Below are 6,250 nucleotides of genomic sequence, written 5' to 3'. Positions count from 1 at the left end.
ATATTTGTATGTATATTTTTGTTTATATATATATATATATATATATATATATATATATATATATATTTATAAAATACATATTTCAGTTTTAAATATATTTCCAGAAAATATCTTAAAAACTTCAATTTTTAGTTTTGTATGAAAAAGCTAATCTATTTAAATATATATTTTGGTTTTAATTTAAATATATTTTATATATAAAACTGTTAAATAAAGATATTTCGGTTTTGCATAAAAAGTGAAATATCTGAAAAAATCTATATCTAAAAAGTATATATTCTGAAATATGTGAGATATATATTTCTATAAAATATATATTCCAATATATTTGTATGTATATATATATATATATATATATATATATATATATATTTCTAAAATACATATTTCAGTTTTAAATATATTTCCATAAAATATCTTAAAAACTTCAGTTTTCAGTTTTCAGAATAGATATTTCCTTCTAGGCTTCTATGTCCTTTTTGTACAGGAGCAAAACCGAAACTGACCCAAACCAACCCAACCTGACTCAAACCGACCAGGTCAGTTTTGCTTAACACTGGGTCGGTTTCGGTTTCCATCTCAAGTAACCCGACCAGGTCGGGTCAGTTGGGAAAACCCCAATAAATCGACCCAACTCGACCCATGAACATCCCTACCTCAAATTATAATGGAAATGATTATAATATTAACGATATATATAAAAATTTGTAAAATCATAAAAAAGATAAATATTGAGAAATTATAAAATATTTAAAAATAATAAATAAATAAGATTAAGAAGATTCATAAAAATGATTAATATTGAAAAATAGTATTGTTTTATTTAGAGAGCACTCTTGGAAAGAAATTCCATCTACTACTTCCAAATTAAAAGCACTTTGAGTAGATTTTGTATGGCCTAGGGCAATGAAGGCTACTTCCATCCTTTGATTGTGATTAATAAAATCTTATTTTAGGTGTCCTTCCTTCTGAAGTGAACTTTTGGGTTAAAAGTGTGAATGCAATGTGAAACATTTTTTAGACTAAAATTACCCTCTACTTCTTTGTTTGAGAAAGGGTATAAAATATATTTTATTATAGCTTTAATGTCATCTTTAATGGCTACTAAAATGCCCGTAATTGTGTATTTAGTTCATCTCTAATGGTAAAGTTGAAAGTGTAACTTCAATTATTACGTCCCACCTCATTTAATCCCCTCTCATAATTCTTATATTTAAATTATTAACTCCCATTTTTTCTTATTAAATTAGATTTCTGTCAATATTTTGAACAATATAAACCCGTAGATTTTAAGACTGACTCAAAAACAAAATCATTTTTAATCCAAGTGGTAGCTAAGCAATTCAACCATCCAAATCAAATTGATCAACCTAAGAAGTCATAGTTAGGTAATAAATTTTTAAAATATAAATAAATATAGAAACTTATAAAAAATGTAGAAAAAATTAGACAAGTCCACGATATTTTACTAATAAAATTAAAAAGTGTAATGAATAATAATTATTTTTATTGGTAATGAAAATGAAATACATAATTTAGAAAAAACCAAAAATGAAATTATTTTACTGTTTGACAAAAATCAATATTTAAAGTTTTGGGTCAAATATGTTAACCTTTAATGTTATAAATAAATAATAATAAGTTAATAAAATATAAAAAAGAAAAGATGGAAAAAATACATAAATTTTGCAAACAAAAAAACATTTAGGCACATGTCTAATATCATATATTTATCATATTAAACAAAAAGTAAGTGTGCCATATTAGAATTATTTTTACACACAAAAATACAAAAAAGTTATGGAAAAAATTGAGCACATCTATATTTCTATATTTGCACTACAATTAAAAATATGAATAAGATTGTAGAACTTTCTTTTAACTAAAATGCTCATTTTTTAATTTAATCCCTATTTAATTATGAAGTTTAAATTGTAAATTAAACTATTACTTTTCATCATATTTAATTCCCTCTATTTAAATCTTATATTTTTTTTTATAAATGAACAAAAAATGTACACCAAAAAGATTAAATATTACAAAAATAATAACCTATCAAAGCGAGTAGGCCTATCAATGATACTTGAAACATCACAACTTGATCTGATTATCATATATTTGGATGAGGTGCTTACATAATTAGATTTGGATTTGCAATCTGCATTTGATTAATAATAAAAACAAAAAATTAAAAATACATAAATATTATAGAAAATGTTAGATACATTATTACTATCATTATCGCCATCTAGAATTACTACGTGCAAAGCACGTGCACACTTAATAGTCATCTAAATAGTAAATACTTCTCAATTCCATACGTTGATAACCCAGTAGTTGAGATTGTCACCTGGCATCCTTCCAAAACCGCAAGCACATGATTAAACCTACATAACAACAAGCTTTCCAAAGTAGACATTACATGCACCTTGCCTTGCCTTGCCCTCCCACACCCATGTCTATTTTTTAATTCCTAGTCTGCACTGATCAAAACACAACCTTAGGTTTGAAGGGAAATAAAATGTTTATTCAAGGTTGAGAAGAAAGAGATATAAGAAGTGGCAAAGATATAGGACAAATGATAGCCAATGAATTTTGCATCTCATCACCCCATGGACATTGATGGATCCATGAAAACTCATGTTTAACTTCATATTCTAGTTTGTTTTTTTCATGGGCCCCACCAAATTTACAAGGTGAAGTCCGTAAGAGTTGCATAAACTCATCAGTTACTAGAAAATTTTCACATATATACAAAACTATTAGCAGGTGTTATTTTTTCAGATTTTGAGAGGGGAAAAGTTGGTCAACATGATTTTGATTCCCATCAACCAAAAAACTCATGCTCTTTTATCATATTTATGTGGGGATTATGGAAAGTTTATTTTCTTGGTATCACTTGAATAGGACAAAAATACCCTTTTTAATAATAGATTTTTATAGCTAAAATGGCATTGCCTTATCTACATGGGAAATAAAAGAACATGGATAAAAACATTTAGTCGGGCAAGTCTTTTATATGAAACATTTACCCGGGTAAGTGCATTTACCTGGGTAAATAACTTATCGAAAAGTGAAGGAAGCCTTAAAGGAACAATAAGGCATACATATACACATGATTGTAACAACTTATGGTGGCTCACTTTGTAAGTTCTCTGGCTAGATGTAGGGGAGACTTGGATCAAATTCCATTGCCATTAGGGTTGGTTAATGGCCTTTAATACATTCAAAGGACCTTAAAAAAATTGTTGTTTTGGTTTAACCTCTTTTCTAGGAATTTCATTTGCACTTGTATAAATGCATGGGAGTGCAAATACGACAAGTGTAAATCATGGTTCACTTATGTTTCATATTTGTTTGTCTTTTATTTGTGAAAAAAGTAAAATAACATGGTCTCCCACCATATATAAAAGATAATGGAAGCAAAAGAAGGGTTATTGGTTTGGGAGTGAGATAAGAACTAAGATGATATAGTCCCACTTTATATGAGGATGAATTTATTTAAGTGAAAGGTGTTTATATGATGCAAAATTTTCACCAATATATGCAAATGAGACAAAGAGTACACGTTTTTATATAAAGTACAAGCGCAAAAACATGGTTATAAACAAACTTATCCAAAATCAAACAAGGTACAAAATATGTATCTGATTTGGGTTAAACAACACATACCTGTAAGAAATGACTACCATTTTTACTACAAGTTGTTTTTGGATTTGAACATAAATCTGTTTTGGGAGGTGTCGAAACAATTTACTCGACTTTTGTTACATGAAATTTGATTTTTCATTTTAAAAACAATACTTCAAAATCAATAAAAAAGTCAAAAACCTAATAGTTCCCAACGAAGGAGAAAAAAACATCAATAAGAAGAAGAAGCCTTGAACCATTGAAGAAATGTTACCATTTTGAAATTTTGAAAAAAAAAGGTAATATAGTTATTTTTTGTCTTTCCGTTAGCAGTTCATAATGAGTGTTCATTGTCAAAAAAAAAAAAAAACTTAAGGATACTTTGAATAATTTTTTAAATAGTATATGATAAATTTTAGTTCATTTGCTAAAATGTAGGAATAGTTTAAGTGTTTTGTCCTAATTTATATATTTTACCCTGTACTTTAGGTTGAGTGCCAATTTAGTACCCGAACTTTAAAACGCGGCAATCTAACCCAAACTTTCATTTTGCGACAATATAGTACCCAACGTTAACTAACCGTTAAGTGGAATGCAAAAAGATAAAAATGCCATTCGATCTATCATCTCCCCTGCCTTCAGCTGCAGAGGCTTGTTCTCTCAGGAACTCTAAACCTCTCCTTCAATCATTTCTCCGACGATATCCCAACATCACTTGACAAATTGCTAGTGACGATAAGCTTCGATCTCAGGCATCTCATCTTCTCCCTCACTTTTTCTCTCCATCCACTCCGTTGACGATGAGGATCAGAAAGCGATGGCCAGCACCACCGTCTCCTCATCCTCCACTGCTCTCGTCATCGTTGTTGTCCCCTCCTCAACTTACACCAATAGCACCAGATCTCACCTCTTCCATGCCCCAACCACCACCACCTTTTGTTGTACCATCTTCAGAACCAAAATGGTCATTGCACCCCCACTCCGATCTTCCCCTTGCAGAAGACAACCGCCACCACCTCTGTTCACCCTCCAATTCAACACCCAGCTCACCCCTTCGTTGATCCAAGCGGGAGGATTGACAACGCTGCATGGAAGACTGACTTAGGGATTGCTCTAAATCCCCAACTTGCTTATGCAGAAACGACTTAAACCACTTAGAACCCACATGCGATAAAGAAAAAGAGATTGCCCAGGAGAAGAAGAAAATAAAGATTGACTAACCAAGCTCTGCTTGTATTTCCTTGAACCATTTATCAGATATCAGAGGCGATTCGATTCCATTGGGCATGGAATGTGGCTTCTTTGCATCTAGTTGTTGTGGGGATATCGATTCCCGGTTTCGCTTCTGCTGCATAGCTGCAGCAAATCCGAACACAGTTATCCATAATTTTTTATAAATAATAAATAATTGAAAAGAAAGTATACAGGAGATTCCGATGCTTTGTCACCTCCAAAATCCTTTAAAAAAAAAGATGAAAAGACGAAAATATATATATATAGTTGCAAACACAGTTACGATTCTTTAGATTCTTTTAAAGCAAAATGAAGAGAGCACGAACAATTCTCATAAAATCTGACTAAAAAGCACGTATCTGAAATTCAACACCCAGCCCACCCCACCGTCGACAAAAGCGGGAGGATCGACAAAGCTCCGATTTGAAGCTCACCATGACTAAACGAACCGACAACTGGATTTACTGAAGCACCGAATTAATAGTAAAGCAGTTGATGAGCTTCGATCATAGGGAATGGATTGAGAGCTTGAGAAATGAATACCTTTTCCTCATTGAGGGCTTTTTCTCAGTTCCTCTACCTTTCTTTTGAATTTCTGCTGGGTTTGTTGAATGAATATAAATATGCAGGCTCGAACGAAGGTAGCAGAGGCACTTCGGTTGATCATGAGAAAGAGGAGAGAGGAGAGTAGAGAAGGAGATTGTCGATTTCTTGTTGGCCCTGCTGGTCGTCAGATACAAGACCACCTCCACCATCATGACTCTTGTTGTCAAATTCCTCACCGAGATACCGCTCGCTTTGGCTCAGCTAAAGGTGGGTTTCAATTTTCCCATTTGTCTCTATTGCCTTCTTCTTTCGTTCTTCTTTTTCAAGTGCGGTTGTGGTCCAGCCAGTCCAGACTGATATTTTTTGTATACGGTTGAGGTTGAATTCGATAGAGCACCACCTGTGAAAGCTTGAAAGGGCGTGGTGGTGAACTGGTGATTGGTGGTTGTACATGCAAGGAAGCTGCATGGAAGACGAGATGGCAGTCGATCCGTGTCAGTTGGACCACAGGTTTATTCTTAGTTTAATCCGTTAAATCGGTTTATTAAACCATATTATTTTGCTTGTCACTTTCCAGTTGTAGCCGCTGCTACAACCTTCCCTATCACGCCCACAATAATAAGCACCAATCTTGCCGACGATAAGAGATTTGCTGTTGCGACTAATCGGAGGTAAACCAGTCAAAACGTCTTGTTGAGAAAGAAGATGATGAACAATGTGTTTGGACTCTATTTCATTTTATTGAAAAAATTAGAATGAATAGTGTCCAAGGGTAATTTTGACATTTTCAAAAGTCTTAAATCGCACATGAGGTCACGTGATATACATAACTAATACTCTA

The sequence above is a fragment of the Nelumbo nucifera genome, chromosome 5 (assembly GCF_055504915.1).
Source record: "Nelumbo nucifera cultivar China Antique chromosome 5, China Antique-T2T, whole genome shotgun sequence".
Lineage (NCBI taxonomy): Eukaryota > Viridiplantae > Streptophyta > Magnoliopsida > Proteales > Nelumbonaceae > Nelumbo > Nelumbo nucifera.
This window is presented reverse-complemented; position numbering follows the sequence as displayed.